At 41.6% G+C, this 20,032-nt stretch overlaps 1 long non-coding RNA gene across 3 annotated transcripts; it reads right to left on the reverse strand.

The window, feature by feature from the left end:
* Window positions 1-93: 93 nt before the first annotated feature.
* On the reverse strand, window positions 94-14,933 carry LOC140804774 (uncharacterized). Of its 3 annotated transcripts, none has more exons than XR_012112199.1 (5): window positions 14,554-14,933; window positions 14,270-14,432; window positions 13,425-13,488; window positions 12,986-13,098; window positions 94-681 (listed from the first exon to the last, which is right to left on the reverse strand). It is a non-coding gene; the product is annotated as an uncharacterized lncRNA (long non-coding RNA). The 3 variants fall into 3 exon arrangements; XR_012112198.1 differs by having other exon boundaries at window positions 13,425-13,493; XR_012112200.1 differs by lacking the exons at window positions 94-681; window positions 12,986-13,098 and adding an exon at window positions 13,124-13,358 and having other exon boundaries at window positions 13,390-13,493.
* Between the last annotated feature and the right edge of the window lie 5,099 nt (window positions 14,934-20,032).

Genomic DNA, 20,032 nt, shown 5'->3' on the forward strand with positions numbered 1-20,032 from the left:
GGAAAGTGATGGCGGGACAGTCACCGACCGTCTCGGCCGCCTAGGCGGTGCTCAGATGGTATTTAGACAGTTGAATTTTTTTAAGTAATTTTTTTTATAGATAATCGCTGGATAATACAATTTCCAATGTAACAATTGAAAAAAAAAGAAAAAGAAATTGAAAACAAGGGAGTACTGAAAATAGTGGAATCCAACGGCACAGAGAACACAAATCGGTAACCAACCGATTAACCCAAAGGTGGAACACAGCACGTTACCTAAGACGACACACGGATGCATTAGCATTTGAGAGTAAATTTCAAAAAAAAAATATTAAAGAATGAACAACCTGCACTCAAAGTTCTGTTGCAATTGATCAGACTCCAGTTTCTTTAACAGATGGAGGCCACCACAATCTCCTGTGGCTTGCGCCCTCAACATAATCAGAATCACTACCTATATAATTAGATTCCACGGCTTTGCCGGCAACATTGTCCCCTTCTAGGCTTTTAACTGCTAAATCACCAAAACTTGATTAAGTTCTCCAAGGTGGGGCACACAATCGGACTCTACCATCACTCTTTGAGAGGGAGTACCAACTCTCAGGGTTTGAAGCTTGGCAAAGGACTCCCTCATAACCGTCTTGGCTTCAAAGAAACGAGTGCAAGATGCCAATGCGGCAGGAATAGGATGGAGCATTTCCTAAATCATAAGGCAACACAGGGTCAAGCAAGGGTGTAAGTTAAACTCTTGTAGCTTACATTCTCAATAGATAATGACCATATTTTTAAACTCCGGTAAAGCAAAATTGTGGGATGCTCAGTTAACCTACCCCCCATACTCTGGGTGGTTCCTTAAAGTTCTGGGTCCATTGAAAATCAGCAGTGGAAGCCGTCAAGGCACCATAATCACTTGCTGCCTTCATAAGCAATTCGGAGAATTGTTTCTGTACAAATTAGGAACAAAATCATAAGAATCAAAATTATAAGTGGAGAGTGGTGATTGTTGTTTCAAAGCAAAATTTATAAGTCATTCATATCCTAGTAGACATTCAGAACGATCCCAAGGCCAGCCTCAATAGTTACAACTTACGAACCTTGAAGGATAAATTCTGCCAGGTGTGTTCTCTATACTCATGCATATATGTAATGATTTGATTTCTATAAAATAAGTCGAACTTGAATGGGCGCTTTCACATGCAAATGACTGGGAGCTTTTGATTGTCTCAACGAAGAACATACCAGCTTTTGATTGTCTCAACGAAGAACATACCTGATACTCAGCTTCCACAGGAATGCAATCTAAGGATTAAGGTTGTTGGAGGCGAGCTATAATCCTATCCTGAGGAGAGAGTATATAAGCACAAGACTCTTGTGTATGAATTACCATAAAAGGGCGTAAACAATATAGATTTTTTCCTTCACAGCAGGATGAAAAAAGATTATATCAATTTAGGACAGTTATATTTTACCTCTTAAATTCTCATTATAATATTTGCCACACAAATTCAAGTTGCTTTAATCACTTTACTGTAAACTATGTTATTATGACCCTCCTAAAAACTCGGATAGGATATGTTATCATGTGATATCCAGCCCACATTAAAATCCCACGTTCCCTCTCTTATATCTGTGTTATTTCATTTAGGTTCATTGATTCATTGTCCAAATCTGCCTTGATTTATAGGGATCGGCTAAGATTTATTCTTTCCAAAAATAAGGATTGATACCCCTATAAGGGCCCGGGTCATGGATGACCCAGGAAGTTTCATTGGGTAGCCCGTATAGAAACCAAGAGGGCGATTATTACCTACACGACTGGGCACTTCATGCATAGCCGGGTATTTACTTACCTCCCGGGCAGCTAGGGACCGGGCTTTCATGCTAAAGCCGAGGGCTCCATACCCGAGTAACTTACTTAGAGGATCTTATAGATTATACGGAAGAAAGCGACTGGGCGGGAAGTCAACGTCTTTAGCCTGAACGTATCCCCGAAAATATTGAGAAGAAAGAGACTGGACATGCAGTCAACGTCCCTTATTCTTGGAGTACCCACGAAGGTATCGGGAAGAAAGGGACCCGACAGGCCGTCAACGTCCGAGGGTACAAGTAGTGTAGTAGCCCGAATTCCAAATTGGGTAATTAACGGACTAATGGTGATTAATCATGATCGGAAGGTCTGAAGTTGGTTCGGAAGCACCGAAGAGTTCGGAAGGTCCGAAGTGTAGGTTCGGTGGATCCGATCATGAGGTGTCAAGAGCAGCTGGACACGTGCAAGTTCGGACGGTCCGAAGTGTATGATCGGAGGATCCGATCATGAGCTGTCAAGAGCCAATGGACACGTAGAGTTCGGACGTTCCGAAGTGGTGTTCGGAGGATCCGAACATGGCCTATAAATAGTGGTCGGATTTCCTCATTTTGACTCGCCAATTCAGAGAATTCCATAGCATTTCAGTCGTTTCTGACAGGTTCTAGTCTTGTTCCGAGATTTGGGCACTAGCGGGGAGCTGCTGGTCTTGTAGCAGAGCTGTGCTCTAGTTGGGAGCTAGCGGCATCAGCGGGCTAGCGACGGACGAAGGTTTGGAATTTTATCAGTATTTATCTCAGGATTATCTAGTTAAGTCTGGTAGATAAGTTTAGTGATGGTTTTCACTTGATGAATAGGCTTGGATTAGACCTGTTGTCTGGTTGTTCCAGTGGATTAGGATTGCTGTGATAGAGGTACGAAAGTACTATCCGAGATATCCTGGTTGAGTATACATTCATATATGTGTTGCATGATTATGTGGTGCATTGATATATGTCATTTGACGCATGCCATTATGTCACGTTTATTACTGCACGTTGCATTTCACGTTGAGCCGTATCTTCTTCGAGATAGCCTTTGCTGTTGAGCTGTATCTCTTTCGAGATAAGCTATATATCTTGGGACCGCTCAGCCCTGTCTTGTGGACGCATGGACACCGAGAGTACACAGTGGCCGACGGGTCGGGAGGGCTTCGGTGGTCCGGGACATTTTAGGTCCACGTCCGTCTTGTAGTGGATGCAGTGACCCAGAGGTGTACCGCGCGGCACTATCCACTTGGCGCCTCTAGACTGAGCATTGTTGAGATCCTTTTGTGACTCCTGTTTCTTGACTACCCCGGTATCATGATCATAGCATGTGCATTTCATATAGGTCTGTATACTCATACTTTTGTACTGGGCGTTCTTATCGCTCACGTCCTCGGTTTTGTTTATTCTTGGACACCCCATTCCCACGGGGCAGGCCTCAGGTTGGACAGCTCAGGAAGAGCAGGAGGAGGACGTTGAGTAGCTGGTTGGTTTAGTTTATCGGTATTGTTTTGATTCGATTGGTTGTATTGGATATTCTATTTTGAGTTATTCTAGACTTCGATTGGGTTGTATAACCATTATTTTGTTGACTTTTCCGCTGTTATCTCTGATTACTGTTATTAAGTAAAGTGCATGCTTAAGTTCTTGCTTAGTAGGTGATCCTGGCACGGGTCACTACAAGTAGTAGGTGAGCACGCGCATCAAGGTAACCCTAGCTTCCCCTCCTATAAATAACATGTATAATTGTCATTTACAGGGTCTAGAATCTCTTCATTCGCAAGCATTCATACATATTTACTCAAGTTTTCTTCCTTGACAACCCTGCTGACTTAAGCATTTACAGGGTCTAGAATCTCTTCATTCGCAAGCATTCACGAGTTCCTTTCATTGTTTGCAGGTCACAGTGGAAGCCATTTACCTTGTTCAATTTCCTAAACAACACTATAAATTTTTGATTTGATCCGGTGGAGCATCCGACCCTGCTCATCCATTTCATCCGGATCGTATCATTGGCGCCGTCTGTGGGAAATTGAGACTAGGGCGTTGATATGGCTCACACGAGGAAGACTAACCAGAATAATTCCCGGGTTCAAGGAGCCGACGCAAATCATTCAAGACAAGAGGATGCTCCCCCTGATCTTATTACTATGACTCCAGCGGAGTTGGATAAGCGTATTAATGAAGCCGTAGAGAAAGCTATGGCTAGGCGGGAAGCTTCCCACCATGATATACCACTCGAGAAGGAACCAGAAAAAGAGCAGCAGCAGCAGCAGGAATTGAGGGAGGAGGAGAAGAGGGGAGAAGTGGAGGAATCCTCTGCTGGATCTAAGTCACCAACGATAGTCGAGGAGATGTTGGAGTTAAAACAGAAAATGAAAGTCTTGGAAGGACAGCTGGAAAATCGTGGAACTTCTCGAGCGTTTGTCAAGGGACGCCCGTTTGCCGAGGCAATTATTCGGGAACCTCTTCCTGGAAACTTTAAATCTGCTAAAGTAAGGGCGTATGATGGAAACGAGGACCCGGAAGAACACTTGGCCAGGTTCGAGAATATGGCTATGCTGCACTGTTACACCGATAGGATCAAGTGTAAAGTGTTTTTGACTACGCTGGTGGACTCAGCTCAGAGATGGTTTGATGGGTTGGCTCCATTGAGTATTAAATCATTTGAGGATTTTCAGAAAGCCTTCTTACACCATTTCAGCAGCAGTAAGAAGTATAAGAAAACTGCTTTCAGTTTGTTCGAGGTGAGACAGGGGCCGGAGGAAAGTTTGAGGATGTATATCAAGAGGTTTAACAAAGTGGCTTTGGATGTGCCTACTTGTGCTGCAGAGACAAAAACTACTGCCTTCACTCAAGGCTTAAAAGAGAGTGAGTTTTTCAAGTCATTAACGAAAAAAGTGCCTGAAGACTTTGAGGATTTGCTGTCTCGGGCAGAGAAGTATATCAACATGGAGGAAGCCCAGAAACAAAAGAGGGAAGCCATCAGGAAGGAAAGAGGGGACCGGGCACCTAAGCCCGAGGAGAGAGGACCACGGCGGGGTAATCCAGGGCACTTTTCCCCGCATGTGCCTCTGAAAATTATCCGTGAAAGAGAAGTGCAGGAATGCAGTAGGGATCCGGTTCCCAGTCATCAGCTGTCCCAACCCGAGAAAAATGGATTTTGCACCAGGCATGGTGTGTGTCAGCATAGCACCGAGAATTGTAAGGCCGCAATTTCCGGGCAGTCACAACTAAAGCCAGGGCCATCTTCTCCACTTCACTATACCGCAGCTCGGGACCTCTTAGAGCGTGACTGACATAATAGACAGGCTTTTGATCCGAGCCTTCTTCCTTTATTAAGACAGAGCTGACAGCATATTCAGTAGTAGATAAATAGACAAACAACTTATCCCCGGGTTCAGGCTTTACCAGAACTGGGAGCTCGGCCAGATGCTTTTTAAGATCTTGGAAAGCCTGCTCGCACTTGTCATCCCATCCGAACTTTTGGGCTTTTCTGAGAACCTGAAAGAAAGGATAACTTCTGTGGGCTGACCGAGATATAAACCGAGATAGAGAGGCAATCCTCCCGGTCAGCTTCTGCACTTCTTTGACAGATCGGGGAGAAGGCATACATAAGACGGACTTCACTTTTTCTTGGTTGACCTCGATTCCCCGCTCTGTCACTATAAAGCCCAAGAACTTACAGCTCTTGACTCCGAAAATACATTTAGCAGGATTGAGCTTGACTCCATAAGATGTCAAAGTGGTAAAGGTTTCTTCCAAATCAGCAATAAAATCCATCACCTCCTTCGACTTTCCCAGAATATCATCCACATAAACCTCCAGATTCCTTCCCAGCTGCTTCTCAAAGACTTTATCCATTAAACGCTGATATGTGGCCCCTGCATTTTTTAACCCGAAAGGCATCACAACATAACAAAATGTACCTCCCGAGGTGTTAAAGCTGGCCTTTTCTTGATCATTTTTTGCCAAAGGAATTTGATGATATCCCTGATAGGCATCCATGAAACTGAGCAGTTCGAAGCCTGAGGTGGAATCCACAAACTGATCAATCCGGGGCAATGGGTAATGATCTTTTGGACAGGCTTTATTTTGGTCCCGGAAATCAACACACATCCTCCATTTCCCGGCGGCTTTGGGTACCAGCACCACATTCGAGAGCCAGGTAGGAAATTGTATCTCCCGGATGTGGCCGGCTTGCAGCAACTCTTTCACCTGTTCATCAATAACTTTGTCTTTCTCGGGACCAAAGTGTCTCTTCTTCTGTTTGATCGGGTGAGCTCCCGGGAGAATGTTTAATTAATGCTCAGATATCAGGGGTGAAATCCCAGTTAGTTCCTGCTGGGACCAGGCAAACACATGAATATTAGTCTTTAAACATTTAAGTAAACTGACCCGGGTGGATATATCGAGGTCTCGGGCCACCCGGATCTGTTGGCCTGGTCCTATCTCCACAGCTTCCTGCTCTTCCTCTGCCACAAAGTGGACTTCTCCTTTCTCCACTCCGCCCTTCCAAATTTCCTCCACCCTGGCTTTCTTCCCCTCCTTTCTCGACTTGCCTTGATCTGCCCAGATACCTTCCACATAACATTTTCGGGAAGAGGGTTGATCTCCACGAACTTCTCCCACCTGGCTTCCCACTGGAAATTTGATCTTTTGATGATAAGTAGATGCTACTGCCCTCAACTCATTCATGGCCGGCCTCCCCAGAATGATATTGTAAGATGATGGGGAGTCCACCACTGTGAAGGTGGTCATGACCGTTTTCTTGATGTCCCGGGAGCCTAGAGTGAGCGGCAGAACAATTTCTCCCTCCGGATAAACCGCATGTCCAGCAAAACCAAAAAGGGCAGTCTCCACAACTTCCAACTTAAACCCTTGCAAATCCATCTGCACTAAGGCATCTTTGAAAATCACATTGACTGAACTGCCGGAATCCACAAAGACTCTCAGAATGTCGTAATTGGCCACCCGGGCTTGGATAACCAAAGCATCATTGTGGGGCATGTTTATTCCCTTTAGGTCTTCCGGGCCAAAGCTGATCACGGCCTCGTTCCTCCTAGATCCTTCCACCTCCAGACACTCCTGCCTACTTCTTGATTTCCTGGCCCGATTTGAATCCCCATCGGTAGATCCTCCCGATATCATCTTAATCAGTCCAGCAGCAGGGGACGAAGGGCTCCTCTTCTCGGGTTCTGGCTCCCTCTTCCTACCCATATCGTTTCTCGGGTTGTTTCTTGAGTCTACTCGAGCATTAGGTACTGTGGCCGGGAGCTCCAAGGTGGACTCTCGACCTCTTGGTGTACTGGTCGTGCCCCTGTGAACCCGGGAATTATTCTCTACGGCTTCATTAATACGCTTATCCAACTCCGCTGGAGTCATAGTAATAAGATCAGGGGGAGCATCCTCTTGTCTTGAATGATTTGCATCGGCTCCTTGAACCCGGGAATTATTTTGGTTAGTCTTCCTCGTGTGAGCCATATCAACGCTTTCGTCTCAATTTCCCACAGACGGCGCCAATGATACGATCCGGATGAAATGGATGAGCAGGGTCGGGTGCTCCACCGGATCAAATCAAAAATTTATAGTGTTGTTTAGGAAATTGAACAAGGTAAATGGCTTCCACTGTGACCTGCAAACAATGAAAGGAACTCGTGAATGGGCGCCGGAGGGGTGTCCGGCGTGACCACTCCGATGCTTAAGTCAGCAGGGTTGTCAAGGAAGAAAACTTGAGTAAATATGTATGAATGCTTGCGAATGAAGAGATTCTAGACCCTGTAAATGACAATTATACCTGTTATTTATAGGAGGGGAAGCTAGGGTTACCTTGATGCGCGTGCTCACCTACTACTTGTACCCTCGGACGTTGACGGCCTGTCGGGTCCCTTTCTTCCCGATAGCTTCGTGGGTACTCCAAGAATAAGGGACGTTGACTGCATGTCCAGTCCCTTTCTTCTCAATATTTTCGGGGATACGTTCAGGCTAAAGACGTTGACTTCCCGCCCAGTCGCTTTCTTCCCTATAATCTATAAGATCCTCTAAGTAAGTTACTCGGGTATCGAGCCCTCGGCTTTAGCATGAAAGCCCGGTCCCTAGCTGCCCGGGAGGTAAGTAAATACCCGGCTATGCATGAAGTGCCCAGTCGTGTAGGTAATAATCGCCCTCTTGGTTTCTATACGGGCTACCCAATGAAACTTCCTGGGTCATCCATGACCCGGGCCCTTATAGGGGTATCAGGCCCCTAGGGTTCGAAGTTCCTCCTCTGCTCCTGGACGCAAGGCGCTTTGCAGAGAAGAAAACCAGGGAATCTCTGGGATCTCGGTGGAAGGACGGTCGGAAGCTCGGACCTTGCCTTTACCCTTGTCTTTTTTAGGGATCCGGGAAAGACCCGAAGAAGAGGGTTTAGAGGGTCTAGAAGAAGATGGGGGTTTCAAGCTTATAGGTTTTCTGGCGGTATGGGTAGAAGGGCGGCGAGAAGTGGGAGAAGGAGACGAATCAGAACGAAGAGCAGTAGATTCATACCCCGCCGAGCCTCGTGCATTAGCCCCGGAGGTGGAGGAAGTAGAGTTAGACATGATGGAAAGAGAAAACTTACAAGTGCGGTGGAAGATCGTCGAAGCAAGAAAACTTTGAATGCCGGAAACTGCGAGAAAAGAATTTGCAAGGGCTTCGCCGAGAATGGTGATTTGAAAGTGATTTTTGGAAAACCCTAGGGTTGCTATATATAAGGGATGAAGGACGATCTGGACCGTCGACTGAAAACACGTGTGCGGTCTCGATGCGCCCCAGAAATCACAACGGGCAGAATGAAAGGACGGCTACGCAGATCGAGGCGTCATGATGGCTTATCTACTCGGAATGCGAATCGACTGTGGCGGTTGTTCAGTAGGGCCCATATCATTTTAACCCTGCGTCAATCACCTAGGGGTACGAAGTGTTATCTTACTTTAAGCCCGGGAGGTTTAAGGCCCCGGCATTTTTACTTTAAGCCCGGGAGGTTTAAGGCCCCGGCATTTTATTTTAAGCCCCGGGAGGTTCGGGAGGTTTACAGCCCCGGCATTTTATCTTAAGCCCGGGAGGTTTAAGGCCCCGGCATTTATATTGAGCCCGGGAGGTTTAAGGCCCCGGCATTTTTATGTTCTGAGTTTTGAAGGTATCGGATCTCGGAGGTATGTTTTGAATGGGTATGTTATAAAGATCTTATGTTCGAGTATGAAGAACCTAGTTTTTAGGGATTATCGTGTAGTTGTTGTTTTAGTACGCGTGAATCGGCAAAGAAGTCTGTTTGCAGATAGTAAAAAGACAATGTACGTCAATAAAAATATTCACTACATAGAACATCGGCGAGTTGTTATAATGTTAATTCTTGCAGATACTTCATCTTGCCACTCAGTTATCCAGTTGGTTAACTCGTGAATACGAAGATTGACAAAAGACTCATAAGTCCTTATCTTCTCCAGCTGATGCCACTCCTTCCGAAGCATCATATGTAGCAGAACATGATCAGTAACCAAGTCTGTAACTCGGGCCACTGCAAATTCTCGGACATACTTCCTCGCTCTTGCTCTTTGTGCCCGAGTAGGGACGAGACCGTTACGGTAGGAAAAGTCCAGATCGTGAACTTTGTCCCGCACAGCCATGACCTTCACCCATACGCGCTGCTCGAGCCTTCTCTTCAGCTCCTCTAGACGAGGACGCATGGCATCCGTCACCAAGACGTGAATACTGCTGCAAGCACTAGATCCGCTTGAACTAGACATACCGAATTAATAATCACCTTGTGGTTTGCTACCGTTTTATTTATAGACAAGCGTCTCTCAGTATGGGGAAGTCAAAGGGTCCCAACCAGTCGAAGCGTTTCCTTTGTTGTTTAAGAGCAGGAGTTAATTGAAACCATCGAATCTAAACACGTGGGCAGTCAGGATATTCCTTGAAAATTGTGCTAAGAAGGTGAAGGGGCATTGACTGTTACCAAGGCGCCCGACTGATACATCTGGGAATACGGAACGCTCTCATTCGGTGAAAGTTTTAATGATGAGTTGTATATCATCCTGATACCACGTGAGTAAGTCCGGGAGGTTTGAGACCCCGGCACATTATTTTAAGTCCGGGAGGTTTAAGACCCCGGCACGTTATTTTCAGTCCGGGAAATTTAAAGCCCCGGTATTTTATTCCAAACAGAGCTCTAATACTTTATTTAAAGTAGGTGAGATTTTTGTTCTGGATGATCCAATCGCAGATTTACGAATTATATTCGGTTCATCATTGATTAACGTGCGAAGAAGAAAATGAAACAAATAAACAGATTTTATTCATAAAGGAATCGCTCATGCCTAGCACCAATTATTAGTACACCTACGACATCCTGCCACTCGTGGATCCAGTGGGTTAGTTCAGGAGACTGGACGATGTTAAAGGACTCAGAGGATGAAATCTTTTCCAGTTGACGCCCTTCCTTCAGCAGCATCGCATGAAGCAGGACTTCATCAGTAGCTAGCTCTGCAACATGGTTCACTTCGAGCTCCCGTTTATACCTCCTCGCCACCGCTCTTTGTGCCCGAGTGAAGGCCAAACCCTCCTGGAGCGTGGCATTAAGATCTTGAATCTTATGCCAAGTGGACATCACCTTCGACAGGACCAACTCCTCAATGGTCCTCCTCAGATCCTCCATATGAGGATGTAGGGTATTGGGCGCTGGGACGTATATGCCACTGCAGACCGTAGATTCGCTCGAACTTGCCATGTCGAAGGTGTTATTTCTTACCTCCCATTGCCTTCCTGTATTTATAAGCACGTAGCATTCATTATTGAGGTAGGCGAAGAGATTGTTACGAATATCGAGGTACTAAAGTACTAGTCGTCAGAAGAAGAAAGACATACGCGATTATCGATGTGTCAGACTTATTCATTTCCCGAAATACGAAGCGTCTCCAGGAAGGAATTAGGGCTGACACCTGTCATCATAACAATCGGGACATCCAGGTAAGCGGGGTAACATTTGTATTGAGTCCGGGAGGTTTAAGGCCCCGGCATTTTCTCTTGAGTCCGGGAGGTTTAAGGCCCCGGTATTTTCTCTTGAATCCGGGAGGTTTAAGGCCCCAGCATTTTATCTTAAGACCGGGAGGTTCGAGGCCCCGGCATATTATTGCAAGCCCGGGAGATACGACGCCCCGGCATGCTACTTTTAAGCCCGGCGGATATACTTGAATCGAACAAATTAAGGTATCCTAAATAATTCTTCTCAAAATGATAAACGATGGCGATAGTTGGGTGGAATAGACGTGTGTCATTAATGCACTAATCAGTACGAATCAACGTTTTTTACGCCCGAGATGTCGCATCCCTAGGTCTTTTCGATAAGACTTGAGAAAGATGGGGCCTCGGTATTCCCTCCGAAACCCGAGAGATGCGGAGCTCGGGCATCCTTTTTGTTAGAAATACGAAATCCTCACGTCTCCGGTTGTTACTTATTATTAGTTAATCTTGTCATTGGAGTTGTGCAGCCCGTGAGATATGCATCAGATAAAATAGTACAAAGACAGTAAACTCGGATAATAATTTTATTTAAAGAAATTATTTCGGATTACATCGAAATATGCCTCCTCTACGAAGGCTTTCCACAGATACATCCAACGTCTCACTTCTCGTGTAGCCCTTCCTTCGTAGCTCTTGGTGTCAGTGATATCGTTGAGAGTGTTCCTCTCTTTACAGAGCATCAGTTCGTACATGTGATCCTCTTCAAAAGGATCCCCCAACTCGGAAATATGTAGGTACTCCCGATACTTCTCCAATTTCGCCAGCAGCCGGGGAGTATTAGCCTCACCACAGTAGTAGAGAAGTTGTAACTCCTGCAGTGCCTCCCAGAAGGCAAGAATCTTGTGAAAGACCTCTTCTATTTCCGTTTTTTGTCTCTCCGTAGACGCATTCATGAACTCTTCTGCCAGATCGGAGACGCTGGGATCGCTAGCACCTGCCATTATATCTTTCTAACAACACTTTGCTGGTATGATGGCGGATCGGTAAGGCACTATTTATGATAAGAACAAATTAATAATGACCGTTGATCTTCAAGATGCCTGAACGGTTGAGATAAGTTTTGGAAATTGTGCCGGGAGGTGAAAAGGCGTGCACAGCTGTCGAGGTGTCAAACTTATCCATTTCTCGAGATGTGGAGCGTTTTCTAGTAGGAATTAATTTTGGGTGCATCTCATTGTAACGAATGCGAAATTCAGGGAGGCTGGATAACAATTCATTCGGGTCCGGGAGACAAATCATCCAGGCGTGACATCTCCTCTACGGGATATTTGAAGGCTCCGATGCTATCATACACCATGAATTATTTCGCACCAATCGGGACAGCGAGTGAGACTCTAGCCCGACTATTTTAGGGATGGGTGGTGATACCCCTATAAGGGCCCGGGTCATGGATGACCCAGGAAGTTTCATTGGGTAGCCCGTATAGAAACCAAGAGGGCGATTATTACCTACACGACTGGGCACTTCATGCATAGCCGGGTATTTACTTACCTCCCGGGCAGCTAGGGACCGGGCTTTCATGCTAAAGCCGAGGGCTCAATACCCGAGTAACTTACTTAGAGGATCTTATAGATTATAGGGAAGAAAGAGACTGGGCGGGAAGTCAACGTCTTTAGCCTGAACGTATCCCCGAAAATATTGAGAAGAAAGGGACTGGACATGCAGTCAACGTCCCTTATTCTTGGAGTACCCACGAAGCTATCGGGAAGAAAGGGACCCGACAGGCCGTCAACGTCCGAGGGTACAAGTAGTAGGTGAGCACGCGCATCAAGGTAACCCTAGCTTCCCCTCCTATAAATAACAGGTATAATTGTCATTTACAGGGTCTAGAATCTCTTCATTCACAAGCATTCATACATATTTACTCAAGTTTTCTTCCTTGACAACCCTGCTGACTTAAGTATCGGAGTGGTCACACCGGACACCCCTCTGGCGCCCATTCACGAGTTCCTTTCATTGTTTGCAGGTCACAGTGGAAGCCATTTACCTTGTTCAATTTCCTAAACAACACTATAAATTTTTGATTTGATCCGGTGGAGCACCCGACCCTGCTCATCCATTTCACCCTGCTCAATAGATAATGACCATATTTTTAAACTGGTAAAGCAAAATTGTGGGATGCTCAGTTAACCTACCCCCATACTCTGGGTGGTTCCTTAAAGTTCTGGGTCCATTGAAAATCAGCAGTGGAAGCCGTCGAGGCACCATAATCACTTGCTGCCTTCATAAGCAATTCTGAGAATTGTTTCTGTACAAATTAGGAACAAAATCATAAGAATCGAAATTATAAGTGGAGAGTGGTGATTGTTGTTTCAAAGCAAAATTTATAAGTCATTCATATCCTAGTAGACATTCAGAACGATCCCAAGGCCAGCCTCAATAGTTACAACTTACGAACCTTGAAGGATAAATTCTGCCAGGTGTGTTCTCTATACTCATGCATATATGTAATGATTTGATTTCTATAAAATAAGTCGAACTTGAATGGGCGCTTTCACATGCAAATGACTGGGAGCTTTTGATTGTCTCAACGAAGAACATACCAGCTTTTGATTGTCTCAACGAAGAACATACCTGATACTCAGCTTCCACAGGAATGCAATCTAAGGATTAAGGTTGTTGGAGGCGAGCTATAATCCTATCCTGAGGAGAGAGTATATAAGCACAAGACTCTTGTGTATGAATTACCATAAAAGGGCGTAAACAATATAGATTTTTTCCTTCACAGCAGGATGAAAAAAGATTATATCAATTTAGGACAGTTATATTTTACCTCTTAAATTCTCATTATAATATTTGCCACACAAATTCAAGTTGCTTTAATCACTTTACTGTAAACTATGTTATTATGACCCTCCTAAAAACTCGGATAGGATATGTTATCATGTGATATCCAGCCCACATTAAAATCCCACGTTCCCTCTCTTATATCTGTGTTATTTCATTTAGGTTCATTGATTCATTGTCCAAATCTGCCTTGATTTATAGGGATCGGCTAAGATTTATTCTTTCCAAAAATAAGGATATTAGGATAATAACTATTCACATAATCACATCCCCATCTAATTAGTGTTTTTCTTTTTTAGTTTTTTCCTAGATTGAATATTTTTTCCTTATCTTTTGTTCTTGATTTGAGGAAGTGATTGAAGCTTTCTTCTCTATTTAAACGTGTATGTATCATGCAGAATGATATGAGAAATATGAAGTTTTATTCTCAAAATTCCACACTAGACCATAGCTATGACAGCACCAACTGTCTCTCAAAATGGGTGAAATAAAATCTGTTTAGTCTATTCTCTAATGAGAACAGAGATTTAAAACACTCACTTAAATATTCTCAAAGATGCGTAGATCTCCATTTCAAACTTCTAATCAAGACACGAAGCAAACGTGCAACAACATTCACTATGATACATTACCTTGTTCAAAATTACATCTTTCAGGATAGTGGTGATCCGAGCTAAAGTTTCAATCGACTTGCAGATCCGTAATTTTTCGATGCACAGCAGTTAACTCTCTCAAAATCCTAATCAAGTCATCCCCCTTCTCTCCGGAACCAGTTGACAAGTTCAGCATATCTTCCTAATCCAACAAATACACAAAAACAAAATACAAGATCCATAAGTTCATAACACTGCGAGTATCGCAATTCACAACAATGCCAATTTGAAAATCGTAAACAATCTTATGAAAGTATAAGGACCTGTGATGGAGGCGGAGGCACGGAGAATCCTAGATCGGCGGCGATGGATCGGGCATCGGATATTCCACCCACTCTTCTCAGTGGTTTCTTTCCCACCCACGTCGTGTCGCCGCCGCCCACGGACATTTCTGTATACCCGGAAGAGCGAGTGTATATCCCTAAAACCGCAAGCAAAGTAAGCGTATGCAGGCTAAAGGAGAGGTAATGAAGAGTCGCGGAGGGATGGCCGGCGGTGCAGAAGGTACCGGGCGGGTTTTACGGCTTACGAATTTGGAATTTAGAATTAATGACAGTGACAGGCAGCCGGATCGCCGAGGTGGACCGCTGTCGGGGGAGGTTTACTCTTAAGCACCGTTATTTTTTTTTAAACATGGCAAATCAAAAATGGCACTCATTGAATATTGAGAGAGGTCTCTTTGTCTCTAACGGATCATTCGAAAATATAATATTTGATTTCTGCTCAACGTGTATTATATAATTTTTTTTAATATAATTATAAAAACATATAATATTTTAGACGTAAATATATAATATTTTTAATAATTTCAACATTTTCACTTACATTAATATAGATATTATAACAAAATATTTATTTATGGTATGACTAACAAAAAATAGTATTTTTAGAGTAAAAAATAATTTAGACACAAACTTAATATTTTCCATGAGTCGATTCGAAAAATAATCTGACAAATTAACTTGTGAGATAGTTCATATTTGAAGATTATAGATAAATGCGCTAAATATCTCCATAAAATTCTCACACTGTTCATATTTTTGTGTACCGAATTTGAACATTTCAGTTCATCTATTAATACCCAAATTGTGTCAATACTCATGTTAAAATTCTATTAGAACTAGTACCTTTTTGTAACGGATTTGAATATTTTAGTTAATATGTTTTTTTTTTACGTGCAATCATTTATTTCTATGCGAAAATTATGTCAAATACCTATCAATGTTTTTCTTATTTTTCATTCTTTTTTCGTATTCAATATAGGAATAATTGGCGCAATTACATATAAATAATTGTGGAATACTTTTATTTGCTATAGAAAAAAGAATTTTTGATAATTCATTGGTTGAGATAAAAAAAATGCTCATCTTTCTGCTAAAAATAAAATTTTATCACAATTTTTTCAATTGAACCGTATCAATTAATCATATATTGAAAGCGAAAAAGGAATGAAAAACAAGAAAAAACTTTTATGGGTATTTGACATGATTTTATCATAGAAATAGAAATCTGTATGCTAAAAAAAATTATAACAGATGAACTAAAATTGTGGGGACCCCCGGACGCTGATCTTTTTCTTAATCTTCTTTTGGGATTTAATTATCAATTAAGATAAAACAGGGTCTAAAAATTTTTCTTTTTAAAATATAAGTGCGGAAGGTAATGACATCTAAATAATATACATATCTGTATAAAAGTACAATAATGTACAACAGTCTTTCCATTAATCTACGGTTCAACGACTAAAGTTCCCGTAATAACACCTATCTATATCCAAGTCCGGAATCACCACGCTAAACTCATCTTCTCTCATCATCTTCTGACCCCGATCTTGTCCCACCTGTTGTCATGCACACATACAAAACAAGATAACAGCCGGATACTCCGGTGAGAATAAATCCCAGTATAAAACATGGTAAACATGCATATACATAAAGTAAATCATGAAATATTCTATCATGAATAAACTTAAAACAATAGATTTCATGATCTGTGAAATCAACTCAAAATAAGCATGCAACTCAAATCAGATAAACATGCTACTCAAATCAAATCATAAAAACATGCTATCATGACTGAAAGCAATAAAAATGGGTTTCATAGTTTATGAAACCACATTCATAAACGCATGCAGTTCTAGTCAAATCATGTCTAGACTCGACTCCACTATAACTCTAGGGATCCCGGTGTGAATAAGACGATCTATCACCTACCCTCCCAATCGGGGTGACTGTACGTCTTATTCCTAGACTTCGGCCTGATCTGTATCCACATCTACAATAGGAGACTGATCTTCCCCTAAGCTGTGATATCACCGAACGTCTAGAAGTTTGACTGTTCTGTCAAGACTCCCTATCTTAAATGCAATGAATAACAATCTGTAAACAAAGCAGAATCATCTCAAAAGATATGAATATATCATCTATAAACATATCGTAATCATATCATAAAATAAACAATAATAATTCTAGTATGTGATTTTATTGGGAAACTCAAATAGGATCTTATTTGAGTTGTATCTTCCCGAATATCACATGAATTATACATTTGTCTTCCTGGTCTGACGAAGACGAAGTCTGGTATTTCAATCTGTCCATATCAAATCTGAAATGACAATATCGAATATATTGTATCAGTGAATAACTCAATACACAATCTGTTCTGATCAATACTCAACTCAGTACATAATCTGATCAATGTCTGAACAAGATACAATTCAATTCATGTCATCGACATCACAATATAATCGAAATCATATCTGAATCTGATCAATCTAAATCAACTGATGTCTTGACAGCATATCAATATCACTGACATAACAATGCAATCTCAATCAATATCAAATCTGATCAGATGTCAGTCTGCTGATGTTTCGACGGCATAACAATACAATCTGAATAACCCCGTCAGTCTCAACATCACAGATATAATACTAGAATTCATAAGCTCAATATCGGTATATTCAAAATCAGTGATACACAATTCTGATATCAAAATCGTAGTCAATATCTTTCGAAAATCATAATAATTGCATAACCAGTCTATTCTGAAATCTGACTTCAATTATACAATGTCTACGGTAGTAGAAACACCATATCTGAATCATATTCGATTCTAGCAACATCATATTTTCAAAACATCTCAAAACGTAACGAAACTTACGTCCTTGTGTAGCTTGAGTCAAGAGGAACACGATACTGCGTTCGAATTTGAATTCTGATAGACGGATCTTCCACAATCGCAAATCTAAAAGGCATAAGGATTTTTTTCTCCAAAGCTCGGCCCTTTTTCTGAATTTCTGAGGAATTTACGTGTAATTCTTCTATATATATACTGCATGCAACACATGAAACGTGGCTTATTTTTCAAGCGACACGCATGACCGCGGGTGCGGTGTGTTCAGCAGCGCGGGTGCGCTCAAGCTTCGGCACCAATTCCATTTTCTGAAATTCACGACCGCAGGGTGCGGTACATATCAGACCGCGGGTGCGGTCTTGTTCTTACCGCGGGTGCGGTGTGGCTTCGGCCTTACTTACCAAAAATTCATAATTTATGACCGCGGGTACGGTCATGTTTTGCACCGCGGGTGCGGTTTTGCAAACCCTATTTTCTCATGTCTTTTCTTCCCTCATTGCATGTCATGCATTCTCATATCTTCCGAGTCTCACGTTAATGAAGATTATTAGTCTTGGTTTATCAATTCTATAATTCTCGGACATTACAAAAATATTCAAATCTAGGGATATTAACTCAACTAGAATTTTCATATGAACATATTGACACAATTTGTATATTAATAGATGATTGAAATGTTCAAATCCGTTACACAAAAATATTAGCTCAGCAAGAATTTTCTGGCATAGTTAGAACTCAATTGTCTCTAATCTTCAAACATGGATAGGATACGAACAAATGACTTAAAATGGAAACATTTTTAAATTGAATTAAATTATCATCGTTTTAATTTTCTTTTAAACATTTAATTATTTTAAAATAACTTTGCCCAAATAAGTATGTGTTTTTTGTAACGAACGCATTATTATTTGATTAGTTAAAATACACTGTTAATCTTTAATTTTACATAATAAGAAAACTCTTTTAAGTTAAAAAAGTCTTTTTCACTATTAATGCAATTTTTCGGCTTCGAAAGTAAATATGTATTTGTATGTAATAATCTTTTTAATTATATTGGATTTGCATGTTAAATATAAAAGTATTAATTGTATTTCTATAGTTTATAAGTTCCAACTTTTCGAGAAAAATAAGTTAATAAAAATGAATAAATAGTAATAAGAATTATGTACACTTATACATTCAAAGATGGAGATCATTTTTTTTTGGTCATACACAAAACTATGCACAAAGCATTATTAAATGGTAATAATTTGTGTGAGACGGTCTTATAAATCGTATTTTATGAGACACATCTCTTATTTGGATTATCTATTAAAAATATTATTTTTATGTTAAATTATTATTTTTATTCTGAATATTAATATAATTAATCTGTGTCACTGAAAAAAATTTACTGTCTCAGAAGACTCACTCTTGTCAGATAGGAAGTAATATTTTGACCGCAACGTGTCCATAAAGGATGGTGTAAAGTGGATAAACCTTTTTTCATAAAGCAAGCACCTTTGCTTAGGATTCTTCTTCCAACTGAGCTTGGGAATTGAGGGGTCGTGGCCTCGTGGGTTTGCTTTCACATTTCTCCGTCTTGTACGTATATTCTTCAGCTTCTTTCTTGCTGTAGTCTGATGAAAGAAACCACACTCGAGTAAATCCTTTAAAACCTCTGATTTTATTGTTTAAAGATTATATATTTTTCTGTGTTTTTTCCTTTTTCTCCTTTATACGCTATTTTATTTTCGGCATTTGTCGTGTCTGGCTGCCGTGTCAGCACCATTGTTTTGTAGCTGTCATCTGTTCTGTACTTGGAAGCAAAAAACAATGTATTATCGGTAGTATTTGTGACCTGTTTGACGGAAAATTTGTACTTTAAAGAGTGTCATTTGTTCGAAAGTTCTTGTACTGTGTGTTTTGACAGCCATCTTTATAATTTGTGGAACAAAAGAAGAAAACTATGCCTGTTTTTGTCTGGAGATGGGCTTTGTTTAATTGTGAATGATTCCCAGTAATTCCTCTTTTGTAACTGATCAAGAACTCGACCTCGAACATGCACGCACCCAACACCACATTCAATCGATATTCAACGTAAACTAAAGAATCAGAAAACAGGAAAAACAAGAACATAAACACGGGGAATTATAGTGGTTTGGCTCACTTCGCCTACATCCACTTTAGACCTCAGAGCAAGATTTATTGATCCACCGAGAGAGATACAAAAGTTTACAAAAATAGAATGAATTCCCTATCTTCTACAAGTCACGCTTATTTATATTCAAGCTTTCTGGCAACAGGACTAACTGTCCATTGACTAACTTAACTACTTAATTATATAAGTATTAGTCAACTAATGAGTTATTAGTAGCTCAGCGATAAACATCCAAAAACGACTTTGTACCGATCACATCTTTTGTAGTGAATCTGAGAATGATATGTTGATCTACTTTGGCTACAAATCTCCACCTGATCAGCATGTAAATATCCCGTGCTCTTCATTGTTCCCCTTCCCTCCTTCCTAAGTAGGCTTTCCAAGTTTGATCAATGACAGACAATGCTGAAACTTTGTTCATGTCAACACTTTAGTCAGCATATCAGTCAGCATATCAGATGGATTAT

This window comes from Primulina eburnea, chromosome 11, assembly GCF_022965805.1.
Source record: "Primulina eburnea isolate SZY01 chromosome 11, ASM2296580v1, whole genome shotgun sequence".
NCBI classification, from domain to species: Eukaryota; Viridiplantae; Streptophyta; class Magnoliopsida; order Lamiales; family Gesneriaceae; genus Primulina; species Primulina eburnea.